This window comes from Athene cunicularia (assembly GCF_003259725.1).
Source record: "Athene cunicularia isolate RWA chromosome 23 unlocalized genomic scaffold, athCun1 chr23_part1, whole genome shotgun sequence".
NCBI classification, from domain to species: domain Eukaryota; kingdom Metazoa; phylum Chordata; class Aves; order Strigiformes; family Strigidae; genus Athene; species Athene cunicularia.
Window position 1 is genome coordinate 4,027,468 of NW_020799130.1, and position 19,566 is coordinate 4,047,033.

The 19,566-nt window shown below is 44.3% G+C and overlaps 1 long non-coding RNA gene across 2 annotated transcripts; it reads left to right on the top strand.

Annotated features, from left to right (window-relative positions):
* The first annotated feature begins 3,398 nt into the window (after positions 1–3,398).
* LOC113488264 lies at positions 3,399–19,562 on the top strand. 2 transcript variants are annotated; one of them, XR_003399895.1, is made up of 4 exons: positions 3,399–3,853; positions 4,716–4,843; positions 10,638–12,005; positions 17,130–19,562. It is a non-coding gene; the product is annotated as an uncharacterized LOC113488264 (long non-coding RNA). The 2 variants fall into 2 exon arrangements; XR_003399896.1 differs by lacking the exons at positions 10,638–12,005; positions 17,130–19,562 and adding an exon at positions 13,351–16,571.
* Positions 19,563–19,566: the final 4 nt, after the last annotated feature.

Sequence of the window (19,566 nt, forward strand, 5' to 3'; positions counted from 1 at the left end):
CACCGCCCATGTGGATACCCCAGGAAAGGCTGCAAAGGGGCTGCAGTGTCACAGCCCAGCTCTCTGGGTTTAGCTCCCTGCAGAGGTGGGGTGACATGCTGGCATCAGCACCTCAACACCCCTCAGTCCGAGTTATCGGGGTGTGGGTCTGAACCACTGAAACTGCACCGTGTGACTCAACCGTACAGTCCCAGTGCAGCTTCAGTCTCCTGCAACATGGCACAGGGAAGCATTTTTACCTAATATCTGTCCCCCTTCCCTGACAGCAGTTTCAATACAGCCACCAGTTTGGAGACTAAGGTACTTTGACCTCACAGACGTTTCAGTTGGGGTCAAGGCCAGGGAACAGCCCCTGGCCCTTTCTGGGTAATAAGCACAGACAATGACATCTACATAGTGATATATGGAGATATATATGGGTTATATCTGCTCTGTGCTAAGAGACAGTATTTAAATTTGGCATGCCAGTTGGCAGAAGCCAGTTACATTGCTGCTGGCCCTGGAGAAAGGTCAGTCTGAGCCCCAGTGTCTGCCCCAGAGCCTCACAGCCTTTCTGGTCAGCCCACTCCACATATGGTCCAGAGGGAAAAACACTGGAAAGGGGAAGGCTTGGGTTCTGGCACACTGGTCAGAGATTCGTCGAATAAAATCAACAGCAATTTGTCCTTGACTTCAGGCCAGGTTTTCACAGCTCTGTGGCTGCCTTATAGCTCCTGCTGACTGACTGACACAGAGCAAAGAGGGAAACTGCCGACAGGGGTAGGAGAGACAGCAGGCGTGAAGCTGGGCTGAGCTGTGCATGGATGGCACCACCACCATCCAATTACCCAGATTTTCATGAAACACAAGCCAGACGCTTGAAGCTTGTTCAGACAAGTGGCTCTGTCGATTTGCTTCTGTGGGGACCTGGAAGAGCAAAGCATATTAATGACCCTTCCCTTTACAAGAAGAGCTCTGCTGTGGTAGAGGAATGATCAGAGACTGAACCACTTGTAGGAAGCACAAAGTGCCTTGTGGCTACTTGCTGATTTTTAGAGACCTTCATAACATCGTGTCAGAGCCCCCTTCACTATTAATTTATAGGGTCATACCCTCTGACACGAAGGGAAAGTGAAGACTGTCATTCATACCTTTCAGGGGAAGGATCACGGCCAGTCTGCCTCCCTATTAAAATGTCACATATCCTTTTACCAACTCATAGCTTTGCATTTTTCCTATATTAAACATTAAGTTCGGAGCATATTTTGTAGAAGCCTTCAATTAAACACCTCTAAGGACAATAGCTCATTAGTATGAGATTGTTGCTGTCATTCTCTTCATCCCCTCCTGGCTACTTCTATCTTGATTTGGGTGAATTACACGAGACTTTTCTGAGCTGCATTCAAATCAGATCTTCGGTTAAGAAAAGTGCTCAGTGTTAGGGAAGGAAGATGGGCCGGAGGAGCTGTGGCTGGAATATTAATGTGCTACATCAGCTCCAGAGAAGGGAAGGCTACTTGTGTGTGTACTGACTAACCTAGGACTTGTGTGCTGGCTCTTTTCCCTGCTCTGAAACTGGCTTCCTAATGTCACCCACCACGCTGTTCAGGACTGTGGCCAAGGACATATATGGTGTCCCTGACCTCTGGAAAATACAAGTGAATTTGTCTTCACTCCTCACACTCTTAAAAAAATATGACTAGCTATGCCTGTGAGGTGCTTAGCTCCCATATGGGGGAGCAAATCCATGTCAAGAGCCATCGCCCCAGCTGTACAGGAACAGGGAAACAACCAGTCACCACTAAGTCTTTTAATCTGGTAAATCTGAGAGTTTTCAGTGAGATACCAGCCCCTCCACTGGGTAGTTTACAGATTAGTCCCATTTGAAGCACCTTAACCAAACAATGTGGGAAACTGAGGCACTGGAAAATTCTTTCACAAGCAAGTGTCACAGGCAGAAACTGTGCTGTGCTTTTCTGCTCTGTCTTGCTGATTGCTTGAGGATGGGACTCTCCATCCGGGCAGTACGGGTGCTGCAGAGTTACCCTGGCTGAGCTTTAGGTCCTCTCCTGTATTGTGCATAAAGGCAGCTTAAATGTAGCCTGTGGATTCTCTGCATGACTACAAGGATCACAGGAACATACTTCTAGAGCAGGTGGTAACAGTATTTGCACCTGGATGTCTGAATGCATGTCTGGGAGGAGGGTGGTGGGCTTGGAAGCATTATGCAAGGATACGTGCTAGTGCGAAACATCCTTTGTAATGAATGCTCGTCTGCCTCAGGAAGGGCAAAACTGCTTTTACAAATGACAGGGTGATTTTCCGCTACCCCCCAAAAGAGACTGGGCAAATTTGTGTAGCTCCCAGTCCCTGACGAAAGCTATCCTAGCACAGAAAGTACCTGTGCTGCCTAAATATTTTTTCAGCAGAGAGGTGACGCGCACCTGGCATGCCATGCACAATAACTGTATGTGAGGAAGGCTCCGCTCTGAGCCTTGCCCTCCCCTTCCTCCCCTCTGAGCGCGGGTGGGAGTGTGTGGGTGTGCGGGTGTTGTGAAGGGCACCAACCCACCACCTCAGCTCCTGCAGGTTCCATTGTGTGTTTCCCATAATGGCATTCATTAGTCTATTTGACATGAATACTGTTTTCAGGTTAATATGTTTAACTTAATGAGGCATTTATTTTCAGCCTAAAAACTCTTTAAGAAGGTATGTTTTCTTCCAGTGAGTTCAACTGACGAGGGGATTAATAACAGGCTTGAACAAGCAGGCTAAGAAAATAAATCTAACAAACACCTCTGCGCAGGTTATGAAGTATGCTTGGATTGATCCAAGTAAAGGCAATCATTTCTGACAGTATTGAGAAAAATAAAACACATTCTCCTTGCCTGCACATCTCAACTTATTTCTGTCAGCAGCTATCTGCTTCCTCTAATGCTTTTCTCCCAACCCCATGAAATCTGTGACCTACGTAAAATTTTACAAGATCTGTAGGAGGTCAGAGGGATTTCAATGATATACTGAATGAATCCAGACCTATGTGTTAGCAACAGAAGTTTTTTCCCAATCCTTCCCCAAACGAAGAAAGTGGGATATCGCTAATGTCCAGGGATATATTCTTGAATTTCTTCTCATCACAGGAGGGGACTCTGCAACACGTTCCCCTTCATCCCTGACTAGACGTAAAGCAGATGATCCACCCGTACGTGGACACCACAGACCGATGCACTGACCCTGATCTACACACTAAAACAGGAGATGTCAAACTCTGCTCTAGCTCCCTTTGATTTTAATTATAGGCAACAGATGGAAAAGGGCGTTCCCTTAAGGCTATTAACATTATAAAGAGATTAGATTAAAAAATCTGATGGATTAATAGGGCATACTTAAAGTGTCTCCTCCCAGATCTATTTGCAGCAATCGTCTATCTGGGGCAAAGGAGTACCCTGGAAAATTAACAGCTAGGAGTATGGTGCTGCTAGAGCGATTCCTGCAGCCTCTCCTCAATTCCTGCAGTCATACATTTTCCTCAGTGCATCTCAGAACCCAGTAAAAAAGCACATTGTGTGCAGAGCAGGCCTTAGCGGACACAGGCGTGCCTGTCATGAGACAGAGGAAGACTGGGATGGCACAAAACTGCTGAAAGAACCTGTCTGGTCCTAAATCTGCTCCCCACTTGATTCTGGAAGGAGGGTCACCAGCAGCAGGTCCAGGGCTGAATGAACAGTCCTGACGTACTGCAAATATCTGCATTAGCTGGTCCTGTTTATTAACTGCCACCAGCTGATACAAAGATGTTTCTGATGTTTTAGAACTCCAAGGCTCAGCCTCACTTTTGGATGTTCCAGGCTCTGGTATCTGCACTGCACCCACAGTAAGTACATACCTTACTCCTACAGTGCTCTGATTGTAAATCTGAGCAATTTTCAGTATGGAGCAGATGTTGCAAGGGGTCTAAATTTCAGCTGATATCATAAATTTATTTCAGTGGTTGGTTGGTCTGGAATATTATGTTTCTCCAGGATCCCTGCAGAGGGATAGAGAGTGGCTCTGGGCTTCACCAAGTATTTATAGTCCCTGCCTGGTAACACAGACATCCCATCCCCCCACCACCCCCCCATCATGCAAAGCATCTGTTGTCTCTCATTTCCCATTTCAGGGTCTGGAATACCAGCTTAGATGCAGCTCTCTAACCAGTAGGCAGCCAAAGTTGGACCCCAGGTGAGATTCATCTCAGTCAGAGACACATCTCAAACAGGGGAATCCTGTCCTTGCACCTTGGTGCTCTACTAAAACAGTTAACTCGGATGTGGACCTTAGGATTTATTTCAGTGCAGAGCTACAGTCATTGACTACCAAAACCTAGTTCTGATACCATAATGCAATGATGAGGAAGTGTGTGCCCTGTGTGAGCTTTCTGTACTGATATCTCAGACTTAGAGAGACATGATTCTGTACTGGATTCAATCTCCCTCCACTTTCTGACCAAACAAAACTACAAACCTATAGGAAATCACCCTTCTCATTCTTAGTATACCACAATTTACTCTTTGTGATTAATTCTGGGTATTTTCTGTAATGTCATAGCCCAAGTAACCAAATTAACTCCTCAAGCCTGTAAGGAGTTTCCTTTAATACATAAACAGGGAACGGAGAAACAAATGTATAGATGAAGTTGAAACAGCTAAAATAAGACTGAACTGTCTGACCAGTACATCTCCTGCTGTTTCTTTTAGGACGTCCAGATGTGTGCCTAAGTCCTGCCAAGAATTTTTAAAAAGAGACCAAAACTCAAAAGAGATCACAGAGGACTGGCTGCAGATGAAGAAGATATTTGTGGACAGTACGGAGAAGAGGATATAAGGTGCAACAAAACTATCCCTTAGGATCTCTTATAATGCTATTTTTTTTGTTTCCAGTTCATTGCATCATTAAGCATGTGAATTTTCTTCCTTAAAATGTTATGTTATTTGGAGAGAAACAAGCAAAGCAAGGCTGCTTCAGTCTGCAAAACTAAACTGCAGTATGCATCCAAAGGCTTCTATAGGGCGAAGAGCATCAATATTAATACAGTTATATCACAAAGATACAGAAACTATTTTTCTTAAATCGACTCACATATAATTTGCCAAATACAAAAATCATTACAGTTAATTTGCCATGGATAAATGCCATCTTTATTTTCTTACTGAAACAAAGATTCCTGCAGCCTTTGAGAACGCTCGCACCAAGGGGTCATAAACCAGACACACCTCCCACTGCACTGAGTGTGTCAGCACATTTCAGCACACGGGCTGACACGACCACGTCTGCAGCAAAAGAAACGTCCTGTCTCTAGATGTGCCATCAACCTGTTTGTGGCATCCTGACTCCCACTGAATTTCTCTGTACTTCTACTTTTCTGTAATTAAAATAAGGAGTAAGACCACCAACCTCTGCTAAGTACATTGAGATCCACTAGTTATGATGCAGTGGGTGTGTTTTGACATTGGTTTTTTCCAGTGGTTCTTGGAGAATGACATAGCAAAGTTTTACCAAGTTCCTGAGTCCAGGAATACTCTTACAGAATTCAGTATTAACCACAGATGAGTCCCTTTAGTGAAGCTGGCCTGACTCCTGGCTCAGAAACAGGGTGAATAATGCATGGGGAAGATAACTGAAACTTGATATGAAACTTTCCCTTTGCTCAGAACTAAAGTCTGATGGAGATCTTGGCATGAAAAATAGGCTTTAATTTGTGAATTACCTCCTCTGATAACATATCCTTTTCCTACAATTCAAGAATGACTTTCTCACTGATCTTTGTTCAATTTAATTTAGCACTGAAGCTTGCTATTAGCATTAGTATGTCACAATCCAGCACACAGCACTGTAAAGAAAAGGATCTCCTATGCATAAATATTCGTGCCACTTCCCAGGTCTGCAAAGGAATCCTGATCCGTTTTGGAAATCTTTTGAGCAAACTTCTTAGAATGCAGCTAAGTGACCTCGTTTCATGTTTCCTTCAGAGATACGTATCTCTCCCCAAGGAGGAAGGAAACTTCCTTCTGGCCAAGGAGGATAAGAACACATGTAATCTGTCTGTCTCTGTAAAGCATATTAATTGAATTGAAGATGAGAAAGAGGAAGAACTGTGATCCCCTCTGCTGGTGGATCCTATGGAAGGAGAGGTTTGACTTCTGTGGGCACCTAAGGAGGCCTAGACAGTGGCAAAGCTTTAAAAGCTTAATAGGCAAGCTGCAGCTTTGACCAGAAAAAATTCCCACTGCGATGGGAGCTTGACAGGGACATGCAATTAATTGCTGCTTACATGCCAGTCTGGGCTGGGATTTTCAATCGTAAATATTCTCAGTTCTCATTAACTTTCAGTTATTGATTCTTGCCTGCTCTACACATCCTCAACCCTCAGTCTACAGAGCTGCAACTTTCCAGGGGATACTGAGATTGAGGGAAGTGCTTCGTTTTAACCTTCCTGGAGACTCCTGTGTAAGAGCTAAGGAACTAAACAAGAAAAAAAGCACATAGGGAAGTTTACTGGTATTGAACAGGTATAAAAACCAGATACATAAGAAACCTTCTTTGCTTCCTTGTATTTTCAAATTCCTCACCTTGTGTCAGAAGATCTGCACAGTTAATCTCCACAACCAAACTGCATTGTCTTCAGGGCTCACCTAAGGTTATACCAGTAAGGTTTTGGCCTGACCTCCTTTACTGTTCCTTACATGTGCACACTTCCAGGCTTTTCTCTAAAATGCATTCAGAACATTAGTAACCTCCCATACAGGCTTGGCCTCTGGCATTCACTAAGCTCTCATGCTTCCTGGACCTACCTCAGTAAAAGTCTTGTCTTTTAGACCTTGCAGTGCAACTTTTCAGTAAACAAGCTCCCTGCAATTGCTAGAGACTTTTCTGTCAGCATTACCTGCCTGTTGCTAATTAGATTTATGCAGGTTTGTTTCTGCTCAGAGATCCTTAAATATCAAGTTCCATATCTCTTGGTCCCAAGGCTTCAAAGTGGGAACCTGTTAGTCAACAGGATGCAATCTGGTGAGTTTGAACACATTTCAGATACTGCAACACAGCCAGGAAACCATCTGTCAAGTGAGCATCTTTGGCTTACAATTCAAACTGTTTTTTCCACAGAATATGAGAAATTTAAAACACCCTTCTGCTTTTTTAGAGCAAGGACAGAATAAAGTCTTCCCTGATCACCTGATATATCACTGGATTGCCTTACAGTATCAAGGATGAATCAATACAAAGAGCTGTATGAATGTTGGCTCAGACAGTTTGTGGATTGATAGGATTTGCATTAGAGAGACGAAAAGCAGTTTAGGAAGGAGGAGTGGAAATTCTGGTACCAAAAAAAGATGCCCAAGAAACCTTTTAGTCTTTCTTGGATGCTTTCCAGCTGAGAATCTGAAAGTGTTTCATCATTTATGGACAAAGGATATGTCTACTCTCTAGTCACAGAGACTAACAAATCGATAGCAGTCTAGCTGTGTGTACAGAACTCAGTGTGGGCTAATTTACCATCCTCAGGCTCACGGCGGCCACAGGAGTTGGTGCATATCTTAAAATTAACACACAACAGACTAAGGAAGGAGAGCACACGATTTCATCTTTACCACGTCTCCTCATGTGACATTGGTTGGAGTGCCTGGTCCAGGGTAGATCCAGACTGCAAACCTGCAGTGACGCCACCGAAACGCCACCGATGTACAGTGAGGTCAGAAGTGAGCTGGGATACTTCTCAGCACTCCCTTTCAGCGACCAAGTGCTCATTCATATGGAGAAAAACAGGTTAAACATTGTGACTTACAAGTGCTCTTTGATTCATGCAAATGTGAGGGAACTGATTAGTTGTTTGCGATTCGAAAGTAGCCCAAATTCTTCAAAATACATATATGAAAGATGAAAAAAACTCTACCACACTGTAGAAAATGGGGCTGTTATTAATCAGTATGCACATTTTGGTAAATTTACACAAGATTATAGGAAGGGAAATATTAATTCAGCTATGGATATTAATACAGAAGAAGAAGGAGCTCCCATTTGCAGCCTCAATTGTAGACAAAAATGCAATTCTTTTCAATGATATTATACTGGATTACACGCTGAACCACATTAACATACTCCCCAGTGTTTTGTGATCTTATAATGAAACTTCTATTACAAATCACCCATGAAAGAGATACTATTGTGGGAAAAAAAACACCTTAGAAAGACTTCAGACTGAGAAAGCAACACCCTATCAGCTGGTTTAAACTGTCAAAGTCTCACCAATGGCTTTTGATGGGGGTCACCACAGGACAAACAAGTGGGAGGCAGTACTTGGAAAAAATTTACCCCTTCCTCATCATCAGCAACCACTTGTTTGGTGGATGTTCTACACCACGGCATGGGAGAAGGGCTTTGCCACTGCTTCGCTCTCCCTGCAATAGCATTACACCCTCTGGGATGTCTCTGAATGGAGTGATGATCCATCATCATAGCTAGATCGGAAAAATTTAGACACTTAGAGATCCATCAAAGTCCTGCAGCTGGTGACAATTTCTGACACTTCTGGAAAATATCACCATGGCTTGTGCAGAGGCTTGGTTGTTTGCACAGACAGTGGGTGATTACATTGGCTTGGGCCTGAACTTTAAGTCTAACAGGTACTGAGCCTGACTAGTGCTCTCTGCAGCTGAAGTGTAGGCTCTGCTGGACCTCAAGACTTTTGGGTCAAATCACATTAACATAACAGGCAGCTATAACTAACATGGAGAGAAACTCAGTCCAGCCAGAGCTGTTTTTATTGAAATTTGCTGTGATACCTTGAATTACATCCATTTAATTTAGGTTTAATAAGAATGTTGTTATAGGTTAAACAAATACCAGCAGATCACTGAAGACAAGGATGTGCTGCATTCTTGTAACTGTTCTGGAAAAGATAATTACCTATTATATTATAAACCTCAAACATGTTTTTAATAATAATTGTTTAAATAACATACATTAGCTGCCTTATTAAAAATTAACCTTTGAGAATCATAATTTACTATAGCAACACTTGCACGTTTGGAACCCCAGAAGATAGGAGCAGTGTCTAGTGGTGAAATCTGCAAGTTAATGAGTCTTTGATTCTTTTCAAGTCTCTGCCACTGCCTCTCTCTGTGATCTGGGTAATTTGACTTTCTACATCACCCTAATGGTATTCTTTCCACTTTCGAATGAGCATTATCATCAGCTATGAGCAGGATGCATTGTATGTGCTGTGATTCTGTTCTGATCCTTCAGAGGAGCAGGACAATATTTTGCGATGCAGAGGATACCTTGTGAGCAGCAGGGAGGGAGGGAGGGAGGGCAGCTCTACACTTACCGCTCCCACCTTGAGGCAGGCAGACTAGAGCAGGACTCCATCCCAGGAGAAGTTACAGCATTAAAGCTGAGCCCAAGGATAACGCCCTTTGCAGCCATTTGAAGGTTCAGAGTGGTCTTTGGGACGCCTGTGTTCCTCTCTGGAAGCTGGAGCTCTGACCTATGCATTGAATCTCAGCCAGGCCATGACAAGATGCACCCCGGACTCTCAAAGGAAATGCAGCTGCTTTCATTCTTTCTTATTTTGCCCCCACTACACTGAAGGTGTAATTCTGTGACACAAGCACAGTAATACTGTATCCTGGTCACTCTAAAACAAGATACACACGATCATTCTTGGAAAGAGCTAAACCTCCCCCTCTCAAGGGAAGGGCTGTCTTCCAGGGAGTTGTCTTGAGTCCCTGAAATTGCATTATCTGAAAATTAGTACAGTTGACAAAGCACCTCCTTATCAATAGCATTGCCTGGGGCATTTCATCCATCACATCCAAAGCTGTTGGAGCTGATAAAAAATCTCCCAACTTCACTGGGAAGAAGATCTGACCCTTTGGTTTCCCCTGTAGGATGCATGTTCAGCAGGAGGTAAATGTGTGAGCAGAGTCACTGAACTATGAACACTCCTGCCTTGTAGGAGGCCGTCCCACCCCATGGAAATGTTCCCTGATTAGGTTTTAATGAAAAACAAGTTTGCATCAAAACTAAAATTATATTGTCAGCAGTTAATTATCACTTGTCAAACAGAGCACATGCTGCATTGTGGATTTAATTCTCATGTAGTTTTGTAAAACTGCATTCTTTTGCGTTGGATGAGTGAGCCTCTTTTTGTCAAGAGATGTACGTTGTTTGAACTGCTCTCAGTGGATCCTGGTATTTAAATGAGCTTTTGATTTCCTGGAAGATGAGAGGCTCAGTGTTTTTAAAGTGGCTCATCTGGAGATCAGACAGCACAATAGTGAATATATCTTAATGATTGTTTACATTGTACTTTCATAGTGATAGAACACTTTTTATCCTCAGGTATTTCATAAATTATTTGTAGCTGTGGGTCTACTGTTGGATATACCAAAGTATTACTTGAATGGCTCTAAGAAATGTGTTTCATAAAACACAGGTTTTGGTACACCTGAGATATCCTTAATTCTTCCATTTAAGGAAAAAGATCATCAGGATATTTTAGCATGTTGGTTCTTTCACAAATTCATTTTGAATCGTATGAAAGAGAACCAGCTTGTGAATTTGGATGTTCTTTCTGACATCGTTCACATTTTGTAAACACTCTTTCTCCTGGCTTTCAGAAAAAGTGAATATGGAAGACTGTCAAAAGTAGATTTGCTCTTCACCAGGAGAGGGTTGAGTTTATACACTCACAGCATGAATACCTCAGCATCTCTCTGCTGATGCATTTGTTAGAATCTCCTGGGAAGGAAGATGATGGTCTCCCAGCTCCCGGTGACTGTGCAGTTTGAGCGCGGGGGCTACATTAAGGACATTCCCCACTGACAGAGCCTGGGAGATCTGCACACTCTGCAAGCTAATCTGCAAATCTCTTGGCCATGGAGTTTAGGTTCACACACCCATTGTAATCCCAACAACACCTCTGATACTTCTTATTGAGAGGGTGATTGGCACCGTGATCTTTGCAGCATCTGATGATGTCCCCAAACAGCCAGGCCACCATGTGGTGTCAGGCTGTGGCAATAAAGTGAACAATGGCAGAAGAAATGAATAGAATATTACACCATTACACTACAGACTATGAAAATTACCCTCATCCTGCCAGAGTGTACCCAATGGAGGACATTTTCTCTTTCTTTTTGGCAGCCCTTATTTCTTGCCAGTCCATGGTTTCCTTTGTCCGATTAGGACTGTAAATGCAGTCATTTAAATGAAGTATTCACGCAGCTTGCATCCGCTAAGTATCTTCCCATTAACCAGATGACACTCCTGCTTTGCATAAGGCAGGAATTCCTTTATCTGGCATGATTAAAGGAAGCAGCACTTTCGAGATGCACCTATAAATTTTTGCATTCATTTAAGTCACAAATAGCATTAGCACAATGGACAGATTGTGTCCAAGGCTGGGAAAATAAAACTGCCACATGATATTGATTTAAGTGTCATCCGACCATCCGCACAGTTCAAAAACCAGAGTACATCTGTGTTAGCACAGGCATCGATAAATACAAGAATTAAAGAGATGGTGTGAAGGAGAGGAGACAGAACAGTTGACAATGTTAGAGACCTAAATCCATTATCTTTTGGCCTGGGGAAAGGAAAATAGGCACGCAGTCCAGTCCGCCTTGATTTACGATGCTGCCCAAACCCCTGCCTCTTTCACAGACTTTTTTGTTCCATCTTTATCTCCTCAGTCTGAAGGCTGCCTGACGGACCAACACACCGAGAACGCACCTGGCGCCAGCAGGCACGGGCAGGCTCCTCTGCCACGACCAGTAGCCAAGTGCTCACAGACACACTGGCCAGCACCCTGTCCCTGTGCGTGCAACAGAGAGGCCCCACAACAGGAGATCATGTTCTGAAGAAGCAGCTTGTGAGTTTTTGCTGGCCAAACTAAGGAGCAGAAGACAAAAAGGAGGATGTAGTTCCTGTGTTGTCAGCTCAGGCAGATTTGGTGCTTTAATTGAGGCTGCAGCTCCAGGAACCCTGTGATCGCTGCCGGTGTTGCCTTTCTTTTTGTATTGCTGAGTTTCTAGCCTTCATGCACAGGAAGAAAAAAAACCTGCATACGACCTAATGGCTCGAATGAAGAGACAAAATTCTTGTCTCGGAGAAGCAGGTGAAGGGTTCAATTGCACTTCCCTGCATACTTGATGGACAGATTAAACAAAACAACCCATGCTGCAAGGCTGAGCGCCAGGCTGTGGGGGGTCTCTGCGGAGGACTGGCTCTGGTTTTCTGCTTTTATGACTTACGGAGAGTCTTGAGCAGCACCACACACATCACGGCAGTTTTTAGGCCTGAGTCCAGGCTGGTTTCTGTTCACGGGTTAACTGATTTAGGAGAGAACTTTCCACCCAGCCTAAGGCTGCCTATATTTATGCAAGGACAAAGTGGAAAGAAAAACAGAAAAGAAACAGAGCAACATGAGAATTAAAAGCACCGAACTCAGGCAGTATTGTCTTATTTTATAATTCCATATCAATGTCACCACCTCCAATTTTCAGCATTGTGCTGTAATTTCCCCTAATGCAGAACTAAGTTCTAATCATTTTGCATAATTTAAAATATTGTTTCTTTAGGTGAAAGCAAAAGGTTCTGCAGGGTATATTTAGTTGGATTTTTTTTCCCCTCTCCCCAGAACTTTTTAATGAAAATTATGCCTCTACAGTAACATCCTTTACTTAAACAAAAAAAGGAGGGGAGGAGCACTACAGGATCAGCAACAATGCTTATTACAGAGGGATAACGTGAGTGGAGCCATTTAGCCAATTTACTTTTTAACTAAGGGTTACACTAAATACTTTCATCGTGATGCACAGGGAAATGTTTGCTGTTACCAATCACATCCCTCCCTACCCGCCCTCCCGCAGATGTTGGTGCTGAGGTTTTTTCCAGTCACTTAACCCAGCTAAAGTAAAGCCCTCTAAGAAGAGCCACCCATCATGTCAAGTGAAATGCTCTGTTTGAAAAACAGTGGAGTGCTACAATTAAAAATACTGCAATCACATGCGAGCCTCTGAGAAGTCAGCCGTGCCCTGCACTGCAGTCTTCAGGTTAGATGCTTTCCCCAGACATGGATGGAAATTTCATAAAATTGCCTTCGAGAGGATGCGTGCATGGTGGATTTCACCCTCAAGGAACTCATGATAGCAAAAAATGTGTGATGCTTTGCACTTACACTATCACCTTTCATCAGAGGATCTTAAAGTACTTTGCAAATGCTAACAGAGTGAGCTCCACAGTATTGTATCTTCAGGAAGTTTTCAATATATCAACTCCAGCCAATTTTTTAGTGACGTCTTTAACGCCACTGTGATTTTATTCCCCCAGGATGTCACTTCATTCTGCTCCAGTAAGGTTGAAGAAGGGCAAAGCAGACTCCTGCAGATTGCTCAAGGACTTCTCAGACACTAGGAAAGAAACTTTACGCTACAGCCTTGCATTGCCTCTAATGCAGATGGGATTGAAGGCACCTGGTAAAACCGCAACCAAGGACAGTCATTATACAACCTGCTGCTTAAAAACAAATTTTACCAGCTGCCCCAGGGATATGCTGGGGCTGCATACTCTGCTCTGAAACCCTGGAAGCACCTCCACAGAACTGAGGGTTTCTCAGAGCTGATGTGACATAGTGCTGAGGGATACGGTGGAGCTGGGAATGGTCAGTGGTTGGACTGGATGATCTGCAAGGTCTTTCCCATCCCAGATGATTCTGTGAAACAGCCCTGGAGGTGAAAGCTGCGTGGTTTGTATTGTAGGTCATGACTCCCCATTGCAAAGTGCGGGAGCTGGGGCAGAGTGCTCCTACCATGGAATGGCAGGCACCCCAACTACCCTTGACTTCCCACACAGCCAGCCATTCCTCCATCAGGTAGAGGGATCCCCTTGAATTTACAGCTGGATGCCTAATACTGTCCCTTCCTCACGTTCTTGCATTTTCCCTCATTTTACAAGTTTGGGAACAGCCACACAAATCATGGAGTTCTTGAGAATCAGATCTCTCACCTTTTTTAATCTTCTGAGCTATGATTTCTTCCCTACATCTCTGCATTTTTTTTTTTTTTTCACTGTAAACAAAATGCTCAGAAAGGATAAAAATCCCACAGGACTGAACCAAACCAGGGCACCAACAGTCACTGTTTTCATTTTGGCTATGGATAAACTCCAACCTCATTTCTTATCTTGAAAGTTGCAGTAAGCCACCTTGGAAGCCAAACCTTCAACTGGTGTAAGACACTGAAATCAAAGACACTCTGTGGATTTAAAGCAGCTGAAGTTCTGCTTTGCTGAAAACCACAACAGACATTAGGTAATTGCATGGAGAAGTGAATCAAAGAAATGCCTTTTTTTTTTTTTTTTTTGCTGACAACTTTAAAATCATGCTTTTCATGTGTGAAATGAAAGATTTGTATAATTGCTCATCCTTTGAACTCCAGTTTATTAAAACTGTGACATGCACATTAAAATGAGATTATATATAAAGGGAGGAGAAACACATAGTAAGTAATTGCCACATAATGCAGTGACTTGGGAAGAGAAACAGCAAGTATTTGTTATCAGTGCTAATGAAGAGGCTATCCAGAGTTGTGATAAAGTTTCTCTAAGGGGCAAAAACAAAGAAAGAAATATAAGTTCTTTAGTGTTTGATTCCTGCATCGTCCCCCTGACAACACCATCTCTGTAAGAGAAGCCAGAGCCCAGACCTGACCCCCATCCTTGTGGGTGTTTATTCCAGCTGGTCCATGATTACGAGACCAGAGTCACATCACAGGCTTCTGCACAGAACTGAAAGCAGCAGGGAACCCATCTAAGAAGCTTCAGTGGCACTCATACCAATTCAGGAGTAGAAGCAACTTGCCAGGGCAGCCTTCTGACTTCATACGGGATAGCTTAACCCCACTGCCACCTTTTTACATTCACCTCTGGTTTTGGAAAAAGAAGCTTCAGGAACAGGGAATGCTCTGTCACTTGGGTCAGTGAAGAGAGAAGTTACAAGAACCTAGAAATGGTATGAGACTAGATCATTCCTGGCCGCTACAGCCCAGACTCTGGAGGTAACCTCCACTGCTGGAATCCCCCGAAGCACTGACTGCGGGGGGTCACAGGGCAGGCTATTGCCCTGCCTGTCCCGCTCAGTCTGTGCTCCCCCGCACCTCTACTGCTGCCTGCAGCCAGAGGCAGAATGCCAACTAGAGACCTTTGATCTGACTCAGTATTTTGATTTTTGCCCACCTGAGGAGCTAAAAACCACTGTAATTTACAGCTTCCTACAGCCTTCCATGGCTGTGATAACTGTACTAGTTTAAATCTATTACATATATTTTGAATCCAGCTCCAGAATACTTAGGAGTGATACTTGTTCATGCTGTGACTTTACTGTCCAAGCGCCAGGAACTTCTAAGTCAAAATTCCTATCATCAAAACCAGTGAAAAAAATCAGCTTTAAAGTAGTTGAGAGATCACCTTCTGAGAGATGCAAATGTTGTTTATGTGCTAAAGGGACTAGTAGAACAAATAAATTGCATCGGTCATATCCCAAAGATAGGCCAGAAGAAAAGGACATTGAAGGGACTGACAAGCCACCTCTTCCTTCAACTCATCCACCCCCGGGGAGATGTCAGCCTTTCTCCTACATTAATAGTAACTAGTGAAATCCGCTCGCTGAGGCTTCGAAGTGGCACCATGAAACAACTATTTAACTCTCCTAAAACACAGGCAGAGAGCTGCTCTCCAGCCCCACCAGGCACAGGACAGGTCCTCACCAGCACACTCTGTTCTCTACTCTGCTGCCGACTGTTCCCAGCGCTGCCCCAGCCCAAGCGAGGGCTGTCAGCCAGACATGTCAGTGTGAAACCCGGGTAGGAACGGGGGCAGCTGCCAGCTGGAGTGTCTGAGCCAGCAGAGCTGAGGAGATCAGGAGCTGGAGGTGGTGAAGGGCAAGGACCACTGCTCCAGGCAGGCACTGGTGCAGCTGGATGGAAAGAGCTGTCTGTCTGTCTGTCTGCAGCCGCAGGGTCCTACAACCCAGCAGTGAGGAGGGATGCGCTACCCCTGACTAAATGATAGGTTTCCAGGCTCCTTTTAGAGGCAATGGATAGATTCTTTCTGAGGCTGGATACTGTGTCTCTAAGGAGACCACACTTCTTTTCCCTTATTGCTTTCGGAATACCCCCACAGATCACTCTGCCCAGCTGCCTAACACACGCAGAGCCACCACTGCCGGTGATGGCAATAAACATCACAGCCTTTGTACCTCCACTGCTGGCCCTCACACATAATCCCAACCCTGCATCACCCAGCCACCCAGCTGCTTGCATACCAGCTGATTAGACGTAAAAAACCAAAAGAAACACCTGACGTAGGAAAAAGGAAAATTGATAGGGTTATTTGAGACTTGTCCTCTTTCCTGAAGTGACTGTCACTGTTAAGAACATTTTTTATAACGCTTGTGAAGTATCAGATGGGAATGGTGGTGACTGCTGCTCAGGATAGAGTCATTCAAATAGATTCAGGCCATTTCTCCTGTCACACTAATTATTGCTGTAATAGAATGGGATGCAGGAAGAAGAAAGAAAAAGAAAAGTGGCTAAACTGACAAGTCCTTTCTTTCAGTTCTAAGTCTCTCAAAATCCTAGCTCTCTGGATTTACATGGTTTATTAACAGCGTGTCCCACAAAGTGGAACAAAAGTATTAACGAATCAGGATGAATCCTCATGCTGAGCTAGCTGTGATGAAGCCCCTGTGCTACCTCTGAGCATCAGCATGGTGACAGGTCACACAGCACACACTGGCAGGAGCTGGGGAGTAAAACCCTCTCCAAGAGACAGAGCAGTTTGCAGCCATTCAGCAGGGGGTATTTCTCCTATGTCCAGAGACATGTCTATCTCCTTTCCCGAGGTACAGACCGAGAGGGGCAGAGAGAAGCTACAGGGCTGTTCTGGGATGGCTCTGCAGGGGCAAGGCAAAGTGCTAGCGATGGTGGGGAGGGAGGGAGGGAGGGGTGCTAATACAGATTAAAATTTCTTTATCCTTTTCCCAGGCCTCACTAATTTACACGCACCCCTGGAATACCATGGTCCCATGGAAACTGGAGTATAATGGGATTGAGCCCCAAATGAATTGTGCTTGTTCCTGTAGGCAGGGGAGGGTGAGATGTGAATCTCAGCTGCCCACCTGCAAGGCCATACCTGTGCCTGTGGCTCGGGCTGTCTCCGCTCCTGGAGCACCGTGTGCTGTCCTGCCAGCACAGCACCTGCCACAGCAGGGCCCAGCCTCATGTGGGCCCTTGCGGCCCTATGGAACATAAATAATAAAGACCGTGGTGCTAAATGTAAAACAGTCACAAAGACATGATTATCCCATAAAATGGAATTGAGACTCAATGAAACACTGTTTCACAGACCACAAGCTCGTCCTTTCCAATTCTTTGGAGACAGCAACCCACCCGTGTGGGGTACGTGGCAATGCTGCAAAGGCCCCAAGGTGCAAAGTTAATGCTCTCCGAAGTGGAGGCAGAAGAGACAAGAGGGGGTGTGGTGGTGGTGGTGGGGGGAATGTCTGTGTGTGTAAATGCAAGAGTTCATCCAAAAGGTTCCTGGAACAATAATCCTCCCAACAGTCAAAAAAACGTTTTGCACAAAAATGAGAGCAAGCTGAGAGATGCAGAGTTCAAACATTGCAGCAGATGGCAAATTAACTGATTTGGGCTCTCTCCTCAAAGAAGCTGCTGTCCACGCACGTGTGTATATGTATTTTGTGGGTGTCTCACCACCCCCCATGTCCCATGACACAGACCTTGCTGTGTACGCTGTCTTGCCGGCAGAACCCAGCCAAAGACATTTGGTGCCCATGGAAAGTTTCCCACGTAAATACACAGGCTTTGCTGTTGATCCGTTTTCTTCAAGCAAAATGTGGCAGCCATGGTGGGATGGGGAGCACACAGGGCTGTTGGTCTGGCTCCCCGATACCTTGAGCAGCAGCATATGCCACTTGAGATGGACCTAACTGGGCCTGCAGCCTCAAATGTCCTCCAACTCCCAGTAAACTCATCCCAAGCGAGTGGCTGTGTTCAAACAGACAGTCCTCGCTTTACATGTTGAAGCATCATTAAGGAAATTGGTCACAGACCGCAGAACTGAACCCGTGGCTAATCTCAAACCGGCCTCCATCACCAGGCAAGCTGTCCCTGCAGGGCCAGGACCCCATGCAATGACACAGTGCACAGAGATCCTGAGAAGGAAAAAGCAGTGTTTGCCAAAGTACCACTTTATCTAGCCCTCCTGCCATCAAAGCCTCAGCTGTACTTGTGGTTAGTTTTTAATCTGTATGCTGACTTTACTACACACTTTGCTCCATGTGTGTATTGGCAAAGCTCCTGCAATGCAGTTATTAAACTCTGATACATGTGTAGGTGTATAATTGCAGAGAGGACTTTTTTTTTTTTAATAAGGTATTTTGATCCGTCTACAAATATAGAACATAATTATCTGCAATTACCACATGCTTATCTAAATAACTGTATATTGTTCCCCCTCCCGCTGAAGAACATGAGCTTCCTATTCATGGCACAGCCACAGTGATGCTGAGTTCACAACTGTGCGCTCCACACCACCAATTACTGACAGGATGTTTATGCAGCGTGTAAGTGGCAAAGCGAACACATGCACGCGCGCGCGCACACACACACACACACACACAAACACAGTTTAAGAAATCATTAAATCTAGAGCCGGGAGAATTTGAAGATTAATAAAACGGTATTGAACATGCAGTCTGTCAAGGGCAGAGTTCTTGTCAAATCCTGCAGCAGATGGGTTGTTTAGTTAAGAGGCCAAAACTTGATACTTAAGGGAATAGCTTAGTTTTCCTAGTTATCTTACAAACCTGCTGGGTAACTCAGAGGACTATGCAGATTATCAGTTATCCATTATGCATAACAGAAATACCTGCTTTTTTCTCCCAGATCAGATCCACTGTAGATCAATTGCTAGTTCCTAATTCCTTCAGTTTAACTTCACCCTGTTTTCACTTCCATTATGCTTAAATGATCGGCTTTTAGAAAGCAGGATATTTTCCTTAACACAAGTAGTCTAAAGACTACAGTTACCCAGTCCTTCTGCTGTTAGGAATGTGGGGGAAGAAAGGATGATAATACCAGTTCAATAACGAGAGCCACTGACTAATTTCCAGCTGATGTTAGCACAGAAGATCTCTGGGGTCACTGAAAGTGGACTTATTGCCTTCTCATAGTGTAAATACATGGCTGTGGTGTACTACAGCCTGGCTTAAGGTGGCTGGGGTAGCTTAGGCTCACATTCGACACTGCTCTCTTGCTTCCTAGGATTCATTCACTCCATCACCTCTCCAGCCCAATTTATCATAAGTCTGTGTTTATTTTTCTAGTGGATGGGAAGGTGAGGCAATTCTAGCCCAGCTTTGGCCAGGTCATGGTGTCAGACTGAAATCTGACAATCACTTTACGCTGATCTAATTCTGTACCAAAACAAAAAACTTTTTTTTTTTTTTTCTTTTCTTTTCTTGTTTTT